Here is a 15,745-nt window from a genome sequence, read left to right on the forward strand (position 1 = left end):
AGAGACAGCTTGATATCGTGTGAGTCAGGTATTACTGTAAAGCTTTGTGACTCAAAAGGGAAGAAAGCTGCTCATTATGTCAATTACATTTATGGGAAGCAAGGGAACCCAGATTCCCATCCCTCTTGTGAATTCTTTCAGTGAATTAAATTATGAGTAGGCAGACCTGTTTAATTAATGGAGTACATTGCTACTGGGAACCATGTGGTCTGCGCACACAGAAATCATCGCATCATGCTACAGAGATGTTTTGGCTTGAGTTTGTCGTAGAAGACTGTATGTGGCATGCACTGTTCAAGACAAGAGAATTTCATCTTTATAATGCCTATATAACACAGCAGTAATCTCCATGTTTATCATTGTAGAATGTGATCTGAGAAGTTTAATAAATATATTTGAATACTAGATGTAGTTTATACAGTAATAGTCCATGCCAACAGTATACATTATCTTCTGTGTGATCTTGGATAACAAGTACCTGTACTGAATATAAATTATATATGATTGTAAAGTAAAGTCTGTCAGATATAAAAGTAGTTTGCGCCTTCTTAGCATGGCTGTGCTGTACAACGGGGGGTAGTTAGATCAAACAAAATAACATATACCACTCTGGAATATTCCCATTGCTAACTGTCCAAAAATTCAATTTAGTAAATGGTTATTGAGTTTATGTTTTATGCCTACTTTTACGCATCTTACTGTACACAACTGAGAAGACAACTTTGGCTGGGCACAGTTAACTATGATAGGAAAAAAAATCAACATAAATCCCTACAAATCTCCATGATCAGTATCTTAACAGGGATTTTTTTTGTAATAGTCTGTGAAAATATGGATATAGAAGCAATTATTTCTACCAAAGTGCTGGATCATAGAGGCAAAAGCTAGGAAACACTATACAGTATAAGTATAAATAAATATACTTATGTTGAGGCTTGGAGTCATAAAATTAGTATCTTATTGCTGGGAAAAATCTGAGCGGTCCACTTTGGGTGGTGATTGGGCATAAAGCCATGAAAAGACACTAAGGCATAGGATAGAAAATTGACATTATTTCTCTTATGAGTACCCACTGAGATGTTTTCAGGAAGTGTGGCAAGAACATATCTGCTTTGTAGAGTCAGCTGTTTCATCTCACCCTGTAGGAGAAAGAAGACATTTATTAAAAGACAATATTCATTAAAAGGATATTTGTGTCCATTTACTATGAAGCAGAGAAAGAAGGAAGCATTCATGTTGACAGTTGGTATGGAGAAGGCAAAGCAATCATTGATGTTCGAATAGTTTACCGTGTTTGTTGGGCTATTCCTCTTGTTTCCGGGGTAACTATTTCCCTGTGGTCAGCTATGTCATTCAATGACACTATCTCTAGTTCTTCTACAACTGAAGAAACTGATGATAAAATACAAGCAAATTTTTGTTGGCTCCAAGAGCATGCTCCCCCACCCACCCCACCCACCCTCTCCTCACTCTTCAACATCCCCCTTTCTGGGGGGCATCAAGTCTCTCCCACTGAAGCAAGACAACATAGTAGTTACCTTTTCTATTTGTTCTCTAATGGGCACATAAAATCATTTTGATGATGCTAGAAACTTAAATGAATATAATCCCAGGTAGTGATGTCATCTCTTCTGTCTCCAAGGCAGTGAGGGCATTTAGTGAGGGCACAAGTCCTTTGCTACATATGTGCCAGGGGCCTTGGACTAGCCCACATATGCTATTTGTTTGGTAGCTTAATCTCTGGGAGTTTCCAGCAGTCTGGGTTAGTTGATATTGTTGGACTACCTATGGGGTTGCCATCTTCTTCAGCTCCCAGTTCTTTCAATCTCTCCTAACTCTTCCATAGGGGCCTTCAATCCAATGGTTAGCTGTTAAGTATCTACAGCTGTTTCAATCAGCTGCTGATAGAGACTCTCAGATGACAGCCAGGCTAGGCTACTCTCTGCAAGCACAACATTACATCAGTAATAGCATCAGGGTTTGGTGCCCACACATAGCAATTTGTATTTTTCCATGAACAGGATGTCTCAAGAAATGATGGTCCATGTGCACAATCAGAATGAAACTTAGAATAACTAAGAACAAAGACGAAAGTGTTACCTCTAAGAGGGCTGGTTTGCAGGGATAAAGAAGTGAACAGGTTTTGAAAGTCAAGAAACAGAAGAAAGGGTACCATATTTAGGAGATTTTGATTTTTGGTTTATGACTAATGCGTAATTTAAAATTTTCTACAATATATATATAAAATTTTCTACAATATATATATATATATATTGTAGAAAATTTTCAATATATATATGTGTGTGTGTGTGTGTGTGTGTGTGTGTGTGTGAATTGTTATACTCCCATAGATATACTGACACATTTTAAAAAGTGTAAAATGTTTGCATAAAACTCTACTTGGTGTTTTAAAAATATCTTGAAATATATAAAAGTTAAGATATTTTATTATTTTTAGAGGGTGATTTATCTTCCCTGTTCTTTCTCTTTGTTTAGTTACCTTTTCTAATTGTCCTCTAATGGGCACATAAAATCTTTTTGATGATGCTAGAAACTTAAATGAATATAATCCCAGGTAGTGATGTCATCTATCCTGTCTCCAAGGCAGTGAGGGCACTTACTTAGATATCCACATGCCATGAGGGATGTATCATGTTTGATAGAAATGCTTCTTTCCTTTAGATGCCTAGAACTTTAGATTACCTTTCTGATTAAATCTCTTTTCCATAACAAGGAAAGGAGACATATAAAGAAGAGGGGCAGGGAAGGGAAGAGAAAGAGAGGGTAGGAAAAGAAGGAAGGAAGTAAGAAAGGAAAAATGGAAGGGCAGGAAGAAGTGTTAGTTTGCTCTTCTTCCAATAGTGTATGATGGGTTCAGAGAACCCAACCCAACTCATTCCAAGTAAATGTTATTTCTTTAAACTCTGCATATATAACGGCAAGCCAAATTTAGAATTCATTCTACCAAAAACTCATTACATTCATGGAACAGAGTAAGTGTTCTGTGTCTTGCAGTAATGGACAGGACAGGATATCTTTGTGAAGGATGTCAGTGTAAGTTAGACTCACTCATCATTTGAGAGCTGGGTCTTCAGACAACCTATGTGGGTTGTTTGCTGTTTCTCCAAACTTTGGAATAGGTATAACGCAGTTTTTATTTTGTTATATTAAAAAAAAAACAATGATAATAAAATATTGGCCTGTAGGACAGGCACTCCAGACCTCTGTATTTAAAATTTCTAGGAACAACTTTATGTGAATGATGCATTTTTTTTAAAAACATAAACCCAGAATATTTTATGATAGATACCATTATGTGTGTGTGTGTGTGTGTGTGTGTGTGTGTGTGTGTGTGTGTGTGTGTGTGACTGTGTAGAGTGTATGGGTGGAGTGTGTGTGGGAGTGTGTGTATGGAGTGTGTCTGTCTCCTATTGCTCTTGAGAGTGTTAAGAGATATATTCATGTGTTTTAAAATGTAACAATCTTGCAGAACAAATGGCTTATAAATTGAAATATAATTCAACAATAGGTTATTTCAATCCTATCTAAACTCACTTCATGGATTTCAAAATTTTTATTTCAATTTTTGTTATTTAAAATATTTCTTCTCTCATACAATACATCCCAATCACAGTTTTCCCTCCCTCCACTTCTTTAAACTCCCTTCCACCTCTCTTTCCCACAGACCACCCCCTCCATGTTCCATTCAGAAAAGAGCAGACCTCCAAGAGGCAACATTCAAACATAAGAGAACAAGATACAATAGGACACGGTTAAAGCTCTCATATTAATGCTGGACAGGCCAACACAATAGGAGAAAAAATACCAAGAGAAGGATTTTTTTTAAAAAAATCATGGTTCTAAAAGCATTATTTTTGGTCCAAATAATTTTATAATAAGTTAACATTTTATAATTTAATAATCTCTTCATATGTATTGGAAAAGTTTCCACTTTAGAATCTTGGTGACTTCATGTGAATGCCTGGATTGGGTTATTTAATGAATTTTTTTCTTATTCAGCTTAGGGATGAGTGCCCATAAAGAATGGCACCTGCTTCTTTGCTCATTATTCTAATACCTCTGACAGTACAAACTGTTCTTATATCTTTTATTTGATATAATTCATGTAGAAATTAGAACTTTCTTTTCCCATCATTCTCTAGTTTATGAGAAGTAAAACTTTATTCTGACAGAATAATTTTCATTATTATGACAGCAATTTTCTTGTCTTGACATAATTTAACTTCCTGTTTACCTTTTCATGCAAATGTCCGTTTATCACCATGTTGCAGGCAGGGTGATCTCACTGGATGGTTTGGATCAAAGTTGAATAAATATGTCCAAGACAAAAAAAAAAAGTACAAATTTGAATTTGTGATTGAAATCACAATAATACAATAAAATGGACCCTTAAAAAGATTGAAGATAATGATTTAGCTAAATTCTGTCATTTGCTTAGCAACAACTATAAATATGAAGGCTAGAGATATTTAACAGCACACAGACACACAGGCGCACACTGGCATGAACACACATGTGCACACACACACACACACACACACACACACACACACACACAGTCATACTCTGACCCACATGGCTTTTTACTCCAAGCAAGAAGACAAACAGCATGGAGAGTTCTGAATAAACCTTGTCTGTCACTCTCTCATGGGGTATAATGATTAATGTTGCTTGTCAAATTAGTAGAGTGGATATAATGCTAACTAAGGGGCATGCCTGTGGATAGATCTCTGATAGTACCTTTTGGATGGGTAAATTGAAGATGGGGATCCCCTTCCAAGATTAGGCACTGCCATCTGATAGTAGCCCAGATATTAAAAAAAAAAAAGCTATGCTTCTTTTTTCCTGCCTATTTCCACTCCTTTCTATGTGCATATATTCTCACGTTTGCTACTATTGTTGCCATCTTCTGATAGCATAGGAAATCAGATTTGTAGAACTGCCAATGTGGCCCGAAGCCCAGCACCTCTTCAATCCCTCTGCATTGAATTGGAATTGTTGTGGCCTCCAGCTTTGTTGACTGATCAATTACCAGATTCTGAACATCTCATTCACACAAGCAGCTGCTGTTGGACTACCCAGCCTGTGCTACATAAGCTGATATTTTTAAAGTCCCTCAAAGTCTAAGCTCATTCTGCCAGCACTATTCACCGAGGTAATTCTGACTGATTTCTGAGTCTTCTACCTTAGCTAATGGCAGAGCTGATACAAGTCACACAAAAACCTGTGACCTTAAAGAATTATCTCGTGAGTGAATTTCTCAGGTCCATCCAAGCTCTGCGAAGGTTTTGAATCCTGCAGATGTCAATAAAGAGGAATGAGGGAGAAGGCTTGTTTTCAAATGGTCATACATACCATAGTTTCACGGAAGGGGTTGTTGGTTTCCTTTTCTTAGGGTAAAGCTTGAGAACAGTTGACTTTGAAGTTGGTATAAATACCTTAGAAACTGAAAAGTAAATTGGATTAAGTTAAATTGCAAAGAAATGGAACATTTCCCATGTTTTATATATAAGGAGTGAAAGGCTTAGAACAAAAATAAAGGGTGACAGGGCCGTAGGGCAATAAAATCAAACCACAGTACCATGTTTGGGAAGGATGGTATTTCAGGCAGATGGATCATCCGGTCTGCTCAGTCCCCTTTCAATTAGAGTTCATTACTCTTCATGATGCATTTGATTGCTCTCAAATGCTGAGCAAATGTACCATGAAAGGAGCAGTTCTATTACTTTTGGCCAGCCACTAAAGCTTCTCAGGAGTAGTTTCTTTGAAACATTTTGGTCTCTCAGGATACAGTGAAGGGTCAGGACAGGCAAGCACTCAGAAGCTTTCGACCTTGAAAGAACTAGAAATATAACTCATCAGAATCAACACAAGCAACAGAGAAAACATTACATTCACAAACCCACTTGCCAAGTTTCCCCACTATAGAAAAATCCAGAACTTCAGCTGCTAGATGCCCAGTTTCAATTCTGTTTTTCCTTAGAGGTTCCTTTCCTGTATGATAACTAAACAGAGTGCAAGTGCATATATTCTCTCTTGGAAATATGCACAGTCAACTGTAAAGAATTATTCTTTACTTTTCAAATTGTAGGAGGTTCTAACCTAGTCACCGTGTTGCTACAACCCACAGAGGTGAGGAAACAATGTCGGGGAGTAGTTTTGTAGAAGCAACAGACAGAGGTGCTGACAAGAAGGGTAGGCAACGTTGAAGGAATCAGAGAAAGAACTGGAAGAGCTTGAAGGGGCTCAAGACCCTATATGTACAACAATGCCAAGCAACCAGAGCTTCCAGGGACTAAGCCACTACCTAAAGACTATACATGGACTGACCCTGGACTCTGACCTCATAGGTAGCAATGAATATTCTAGTAAGATCACCAGTGGAAGGGGAAGCCCTGGGTCCTGCTAAGACTGAACCCCCAGTGAACTAGATTGTTGGGGGGAGGGCGGCAATGGGGGGAGGATTGGGAGGGGAACACCCATAAAGAAGGGGAGGGGGGAGTGGGATGTTTGCCCGGAAACCGGGAAAGGGAATAACACTCAAAATGTATATAAGAAATACTCAAGTTAAAAAAAAAAGTACCACACCAAAAAAAAAATTGTTTAGGTACGTTATTCTGCATTTGAATCAATATAGTTAAACACAATGTTTCAAATATCTCAAAGACAGGATATTGAATACATTCTTCCCAAAGAAGTAAAAAAGTTTCGGATATAAATTTGCTAATTACCCTGATTCTGTCACTATATAATATTTACATGTATCATAATGTTATATTGTACCTCATAAATAAGTATATTTATTTTTCAGCTGAAATATTTTTCATATACACATGATATTTTATAATGTGTCATTGGTATACTAAATATTGATAGAATGAGAAGCAATAAAATATAAGTGCATGGCATTAAAAAAAAAAAGAAGGGTAGGCAATCCTTGCACTAGCTCTTCAGCTTCCAATAGCTGGTCATGACTATCTGGGTAACTGAGTGCAGTTACTATCAACTATTCTCATCAAATATGTTCACATGGGACTAGGATTAGATTTGTATTATTTAGACATCAGTGGTATGGAAATGTTACTAATTTGGTATATTGTTTGCCTAGTATAAAAGATGTGTTAGACAGGCTGATCAATGGAATAGAATTGAAGACACAGAAATAAAACCACACACTTATTCATACTTTATCTTTGACAGAGAAGCCAAAAATATACAATGAAAAAAAGAAAGCATCTTTAATAAATGGTGTTGGTCTATCTGGCTGTCTGTATGTAGAAAAATGAAAATAAACCCATATTTATAACCTTGCACAAAGCTTAAGTCCAAGTGGATCAAGGACCACAACATAAAACCAGATACACTCAATCTAATAGAAGAGAAAGTGGGGAAAAAGCCTTGAACTGATTGACACATGGTGGAATTACCTAAAGAGAACTCCAGTGGCTCATACTATTAAGATCAAGAATTGATAAATGGGACCTCATGGAACTGAAAAGCTTGTGTAAGGCAACAGAAATAGTCAATAAAACAAATTGGTAGCCTACAGATTGGTAAAAAATCTTCACTAACTTCACATTCGATAGAGGGCTAATAGCCAAAATATATAAAGAACTCAAGAGGCTAAACACCTAAAACTCAAACAGCCCAATCAAAAAAATGGGGTTTAGAACTAAACCGAGAATTTACAACAAAGGAATCTTGAATGACTGAGAAACACCTAAAGAAATGTTCAAAGCCCTTCATGATATGCACATCAAAAAGACCCCGAGATTCCAACTTACACCAATCAGAAGGACTAAAATCAAAACCTCAGGCAATAACACATGTTGGTGAGGATGTAGAGAAAGAGGAACACTCCTTCATTGCTGGTGGGATTGCAAACTGGTACAACCATTCTGGAAATCAATTTGGAAGTTCCACAGAAAATTGGAAATTGATCTACATAAAGATCAAGAAATACCACTCTTGGGAATATACCCAAAAGATGCCCCACCATGCCACAGGGGCACATGTTCCAGTATGTTCATAGGAGCCTTATTTGTGATTGCCAGAAGCTGGAAACAACCCAGATGTCCCAAGACAGAAGAATGGATACAGAAATGTGGTTCATCTACATAATGGAGTACTGCTCAGCTATTAAGAATGAGGACATCCTAAGTTTTGCATGCAAGTGGGTGGAACTAGAAACTATCCTGAGTGAGGTAACTCAGACCCAAAAGCACAGCATGGTATGTACTCACTAATAAGTAGATTTTGGCCAAAAAAAGTACAGAATACCTAAGATACAGTCCATGGAACTCACAAAGTTCAACAAGATGAAGGGTCTAAGTAAGGATGCCTCAGTTCCACTTGGGAGGGAGAAGAAAGCAACTGCCAGGGGGAATGGAGAGAGGGACATAGGAGGGAAAGGAGAGGTTAGGGAGGAGAACATGATCTGGTTTTAGATGAGGGGAGGAGGCAAAAGGACTGAAGCCCTGAAGGCCAGCAGAAAGAATGGAAACAGGCAACCTTTGGAGGTAGGCAGATGGGAGAACCCTTCAGAATATACTAGAGACCTTGGAAGGTGAGAGACTCTCAGGACTCGAATGGGTGGAACCCTAGATGAGATGTTCTACAGTGGGGAGAGGGAACTTGTAGAGCCCACCTCCAGCAAAAAGACAGGGCATCAAGTGAGGGATGGGGTTGCTATCCCACAGCCATAACTCTGATTCGTAATTATTCCTGTCTGAAAGAACTGCAGGGAGGGAAATGGAGAAGAGCCTGAGGAAAGGAAGATCTAGTGACAGGCCCAAAGAGAGTTCCAGCTCAAGAGGAGGCCCCAAGACCTGAAACCATTACAGAGGCTATGGGGCTCTCACAAAAAGGGACCTATCATGACTGCCCTCAGAAAGACCCAACAAGCAGCTAAAAGAGCGAGATACTTGCACTCAACTAGTGAACAGAAGCTGCTGATCCCTGTGGTTGAATTGGGGAAAAGCTGGAGGAAGCTGAGGAGGAAAGCAACCCTGTAAGAGGACCAGCAGTCTCAATTAATCTGAACCCCTGAGATCGCTGAGACAGTGGATCACCAACCAGGCAGCATACACCAGCTGATATGAGGCCCCCAACACATAGACAGCAGAGGACTACAGGGTCTGGGTTCAGTCAGAGAAGATGCACCTAACTCTCAAGAGCCTGCAGGCCCCAGGGAGTTTAGAGGTCTGGTGGGATGGGTGGGGTGAGGACATCCTCGTGGAGACAGGAGGGCCAGGGAGGAGGTATTGGATGTGGAACAGAGGGTGGACTGGGAGAAGAATAGAATCTGGAGTGTAAAAATAAATAAAAAAAAAAAGGATGTGTCAGGTCTCATGACAAGCACTATATAAAAAGAAGCATGGAGATTCAACTTTGAATCCCTATAATAAAAGCAGGTGGGCAAGATGTTCAAAGTTACTCTTACCTCTGTAAGGAATTTCATGCCAGCTTGATCTATATTACCTCAACAAAATAAAGTCTATAATATAATACAGCGATCAATCATTTGTTCCATATTTAAACTGTTATGAATTTCATAATATACAGAGTGTATAGAATTAAATAAGCCATATACATCCATGCCTCTAATAAATGGTTAACTAATATGAAATATATTTATATTCTCTCTGTCTCATTCTCTCTGTGTCCCTGTCACTGTCTCTCTGTCTCTCTGTCTCTGTCTCATTCTCTCTGTGCCTCTGTCTCTGTCCCTCTCTGTCTCTCTTTGTCTCTGTCTCTGTCTCTCTCTGTGTGTGTGTGTGTGTGTGTGTGTGTGTGTGTGTGTATGTGTAATAAAAACTGTGTGCCTATTTCTGTAGCTTCTATTAGTGATGGAACAGTTCATCTCCTTCAGGCTACCTATGCTGAATTTAGCACAGAACATATGCAAATTCTAGTTAAATTTTTACTCCTATGAGAAAGTTCTCAGTAGTAATTATCTTCCCCTATCAAAGTAATTACCACACACTACCGTGGCTGTAGGATAAGTTTTCTGTCTTTATGAAATTGAAAGTTCAATGAAGTTTTCTTTTCCAAATAGACTTGTTTAAGCCTAAACAGTTCATCTCTGGTTTTCCTTTCTGTTGCCCCATGTCCAATCTGAAGATTATCTTTAAAATTGGTATTGGTAATTTCCCCTTTAGTTGCTGTGATAAATTACTATAGCCAAAAGCAACTTAAGGATGAAAAGACATTTTAGCGTATAGCTCCAGAAGGGCCAGAGTCTCTAATGGTAGGGATGATATTGTTTTGCTGTAAAATTATGAAAAATGCTGTCTCTTATCCTGCACTAGATATGGCACCACAGTGCCCCATGACATCTGTTGGATGCCTTCATCTCAGTCAGCAAAGCCTCTCATCTGCTTGGTTTCATCCCATATCACACTGCTGATGGCTACTCTGTGAACCCATCAACAATCTCTCTACCCATCTAGTTCCCAAGGGAGGTTGCCACCATGCCAGACATGCACATCCCAATTCTGTGGCTGCCCAGTGTGTCCAGCCACCACAGACTCTCTTAAATTCAACTAAATCGCCACATGAAAGAACACACAACACAATAACCTCTGATCCAATTGATAATATATAATTGCCCACCTAGACATATAAAGCACTGTATACATCCATCCCTTAAGAATATTCATAACAACCTGTAAATGTGCAGAGAGGAATCTTAACATCTGCCTTCATGTTCTCTGGGCTGTTTCTCCTTCTCGATCCAGTCTCCTCCTCCTCTCTAAAACTTTTCTCCCACCCATCCTTCCTTTTCGTCCAATGACAGGCCTTGTTCTATCTTGTACCTGCCTTCACCTGCATAATGACATCATCCTACAATGTTGCAGATGGAGGAGGAAGCAACCTGATCACATTTTCATCTACAGGCCATGTGGAGAAGAGAGAAGGGGTGTTGATGAAGCTATAAATGCTCCAAGCCTCTCTCAGCATACTTCCTCTGGCAATGCTGTACCCTCTAAAGTTTCTATAACCTTCCCAAATAATGCCTACAACTGGGGATCAAGTGATCAAATATGTGAGCACATGGGCTTAGTTCTCATTGAAACTAGAAAACTAGGTAAGGTCTTAGAGTAAGCAGAAATTCCACAAAAGTCGGATGCCTCAGCCATGTCCCAAGCATGGCTGGCAGGTGACTGCTCTTTCTCACATCAGAGGAGACCTGAACTCTTTTGTAGCTACAAATCTCCCTGGAAGAAATCTAGTGTCTTTTATGTATCTATGTTTTAAAATTTACCTTTGAATACAGACCTTCCCCATGCATTTGACGACCAGTCTAATGTCTAATCTATTTTTACTTCTGCTCTTGTTTTTAAACACAGGATGAACTGTATAAAAGCTTTTTATCAGCACTATTGAACGTGACCTCTAGGATTTTATAGTCACTTGTTCCATTTTGTATATTCTTGCCTTCAAGCATCCACTCTGTCCATTCTATTTTCCAGCTACCTGCAAGGCCAGCCTTCAGTGCTAGTCACCACTAGTCACATATCCTTTCAGGATGCACATGTCTAACCAACTTCAGTGAATCACCTTAAGCCTCCTTTTCTACTTAAATGCTGATACCTGCCTTCTACTCCTTGGCTGGAAAGATACCTACTGTGGTGTTGTCTTTTTTTTTAAAGCATGTTCTATAGTTGCATAAACCTTCTCATTAACCACAATCTTATTGTCCAATTAAGCTCCTGGTTGCAGTAAAAATCATGTCAGAGTCTGACCTAAGAGCTGAGTGTGCCTTGTGCTGTCTCTCATGTCTTCGTTTAGCCCAATGCTTCTTAGTAAGACATCATCTTGAAAGTTGCTGACCCTATTATATGCAATCACAACAGAGAAGGTGTACAAGGCTCACCTCCAGGGTAAAGACATTGTTGTTTGCAGTACAGCCATTAATAATACTACCCATGAAGCTGATTCAAAGGCCAACATCTTCCTGACCCTATTCATGGGAAAATCAAGCAGGTCAGGACATTTGTTTTGAAAGTTCTAAGTAGCCCTACTGTACCCTGCAGCGTCTCATCAAACAGAAACCATCCAGCAAGAGAAGGATTCAAATGTATAAGATGAAAGGATGTAATAATATTAAAATAAAACATGGATCTTATAATAGCAAAGAAACTGAGATAGTCATATTTAGAGGACAAGAACAAGCATGAAAAGCTAAAATACAGGAAACAGGATGGAAGCTTGTTTGCAGATTTTTCATGGGATTTGGTAGAGATACACACAGCCGTGACTGGTGCAATATCTGCTACATTTTTTATGATTTTTTGGGGGGATTTCCTGCATGAGAACTGCATTTTCAGTATGTCTACCTCTCCCTCTCTTCTGACCAATCCTTCTTCACCCCTCTACTCCCTTTTCAATTCATGACCCCTTCTTTAATTATTGTTTTCACACACACACACACACACACACACACACACACACGCACACGCACACGCGCATACACACAGAAAGAGAGAGAGAGAGAGAGAGAGAGAGAGAGAGAGAGAGAGAGAGAGAGAGAACCTGCTGAGTCCATTACAGAATCACATTAATCAATCGGCTGGCCTCACTTAAAGGACTATCACACAGATGGCTGTAATATTTGGGTAAAGTCTGACTTTGGAAAAACTAGACGAATTAGGAATGTCATAAGTATCCTTGGAATTCTCTCTCTTAAGAAATGGATATTGACCTAACTCTGCCCTTGATTTGTTAATAAGAAAATGCTATCTGTATTTTGTAGAGAATTTGTTATGATCTTAATTTAATCAAGAGCATAAATATTCTATATTTTGTATGTGGTCCTGTAATCAGCACTGTTTATCTGTGTACTGATGAGTTTGTACTGGATTTGGTGTGGTGTCCATTAGTTTCCCATGTATTCAAAGTTCTAACCATCAGTTGTCTTCATTGTTTATAGTGCTCTTACTGATAATTCAACCTTCAAGCATTGCAAGTCATGTTTTTATCATTGCTGTCTTGATGTGATCATACCTATACGGAGCACGGTCATTCATTCCATCATTAGCCTTGTTCTGTATGGAATGGTGACTGTGACATTTTTGAGTGCTTTGAAGATCCAGACCTCCATCCACATATGTCAGGTTAATGAAAGCATCACACAGTAAGGATATGCCTAGAGTTTTGAGAATGTTTGTGAATCAGAACATAGCTTGTGAAACTCACTTGTCTCCTTCCACCATGTGGATTTGGGAAATAGAACTCAGGTCATCAGTCTAGTCAGCAAGCTGCTCAACCCACTGAGCCACATAAAAATGTTTTTTTTTTTTTGTACAAGCCGTCTAGTGTTTGAAAATAAAATGCTATTTGTTAAAATACAAAAACAGAGAAGGTAAGATCTAATACAGCTTGTTTTAAACCAAATTGTGAAGGGATAAAAGGATGTTAGAACAGCTGTGACTTTGTTGATATAGAAAATATTAGATTGATGATTGTTCTGTTGCATAAACATGACCATAAACACTCCCATACTCAGAACTGAAGCTCCTATTCCCTTGGGAGGTGATCTCAATGCAATCTCCCACAGACCTCACTTAAGCTTGGTTTTAAGTAAGATTTGTTCATTGAACAGTGAGCATTTTGATGGACTTTAAAAGCCTTAATTTCCTCTTCAGATTTCCACCAGCAATTTGGAGAAATAACACAATCTCTCATAATTATATTTTTATCTCTGAATTTCCTAAAAGAATTTATTGCATTTCCTTTATAGGGGAGATTATTTTACTTTAAAAACATTTAAAATAATATGTCAAAAGCTAGGAACAACTAAAAGTGTATATTTTGGTCTGATTCCATGACAATGCTTCATTTTCACAGGTATTTCATTATGTTTACTAAGAATGCCTGGCTTCAAATGACATCGTCATTACTGTCTTATGTTAAAATTAAGGATAATTAATTACACTATTGTCCACTTTGAAATGATATTCCTTAGTATAAATCATTTTATATTAAATCATTATATTCCTTAATATAAAATCATTAATAAAATCAATTTAAAGGTAAAGTTTATTTAATATTGTGTTTATGACTTTGAGAGTAATTTTAAAAATCGTAAGATTTGTGTTTGGAGGTGATGGCATATGACTTTCCCAGCACTTGGGAGACAGTCCTGTAAACATCTGGAGTTTGAGGCCAACCTTATCTACAGAATGAGTTCTTGGACAGCCAAGGCTATACAGAAAAACCCTGCCTTGAAAAACACAAACAAACAAACAAACAAACAAACAAAAATCATAAAATTTGTCATACTTAAGTACACTGGGCAATTAGGATTCTGATGCCCCTTTTATTGTCATATCTTCAGACATACATTAAAGAGTATATAGCAATATAGCTAATTTGTAAAAACTCTAAAATGTTCATACCTCTCCCCCTTCACATCTACCTTACAAACTGATCTTGCTGAAACATAAGAAAAGTGGCAAGGCTATGTGAATAAGGTTTGTATTAAAACATGGCAATAGCAAAATTCAGAAATGTGCTAAGCAACAGAGTGGTTAAATAAATGATAGGGTAAGGAGTAATAGACCACTAGGTAAGAATTATAGACTAAAGGATGATATGAGAGGTAGTTCAAGAAAACATTGTCAAAAGCTTTGTGAAAGGCTTCATACTCACCATCGTTCTGGGGAAAGTCAAATCCTATAGGCCAGATTAAACTAGGGAAGATGACCCTTGTTCTCCATGCTGTTTGGTTGGAGAGAAAAGGCAAATAAAACATCACCCATTTTTGTCCCCCAAAGTATAACTATAGTTTGTCCCCTAAAGTATAACTAGTGCGTTTCTTGTGAGAACCACTAAGCTTTTTCTAGATAAGTTGCATTTATTTGTACACCTTCTATATACTTATTTGATCTTATTAGTATTTTATTTTATTGAAAATCATTATAATACAAGCTGAGAAGAGTGTTTGTATGCTGACTTTGATTGAAGCACTTATTTTTTAATCTAGACACAGAACAATAATTTTTGAAGAGAATTTGAAGATTGCCCGAGAGATTGACTTTTCCAACTATATGTACTAGGTGTGGTTATATTTAGTGTTTGTATCCTGAGTTCTTGTCTATTCTTAGTGGAGAAGAAAAACATCAATAAGGTCATCCAGTAGAGTTCCGTGGTGCAGAGAGATAAGGTAGTTGTATTCGCAGATGTCTTTAATATGTATGTGACTTGGGCAATCTTCTCTAACTTACACATTAGTAAGGACAGTGAAGGCTGATGTTTATAAGCATCCTGTCTGTAGTTCCTATTTTTAATCTTTATTCTCAGTTTCTGTCTCAACTTCCGTCGTTTGCTGGTGCCAAGAAGCAACTGCTGTACAAGAACACATGATTCAAAAATCATTGGTTTTTAAAATTTGCCTCCTTACTCAGCTGAGAAATACACTGAAAAATTGTCTCTCCCTTTTGCAGATTTGCCTCCATTTGAGACTCAGAATTTTGCAGCTGTTTTCTCAATGCAGGAAGAGGTACGAGAGCCTTAGGTTTGTTCTTCCAGTAAAGAGCTTTATCTATTTTCTCTTTCTGAAAATCGTCAAAACATTAAGTTTTGTAATGTACTAATGTAGTGCATATTATTGAACTATCTTAAAGTGAAGTGATAGCCTTTGCCACTTTTGGTGGGAGGTTATTCTCTATTAAAGAATGTGGTCTTGCAAATACCATTAAAGTGAGATATCGGAATAGCC

General features: G+C 38.0%; 1 long non-coding RNA gene across 2 annotated transcripts in view; it reads left to right on the plus strand.

Annotated features, from left to right (window-relative positions):
* LOC102546842 (uncharacterized) overlaps positions 1 to 15,745 on the plus strand; it is an 81,329-nt gene that overhangs the window by 18,090 nt on the left and 47,494 nt on the right. For both annotated transcript variants that reach the window (XR_005495138.2, XR_010058802.1), the window contains one exon: positions 15,471 to 15,526. This is a non-coding gene — a long non-coding RNA (uncharacterized LOC102546842). The remainder of the gene's footprint in view (positions 1 to 15,470; positions 15,527 to 15,745) is intronic.

The sequence above is a fragment of the Rattus norvegicus genome, chromosome 16, assembly GCF_036323735.1.
Source record: "Rattus norvegicus strain BN/NHsdMcwi chromosome 16, GRCr8, whole genome shotgun sequence".
In the NCBI taxonomy this organism is placed as follows: Eukaryota; Metazoa; Chordata; class Mammalia; order Rodentia; family Muridae; genus Rattus; species Rattus norvegicus.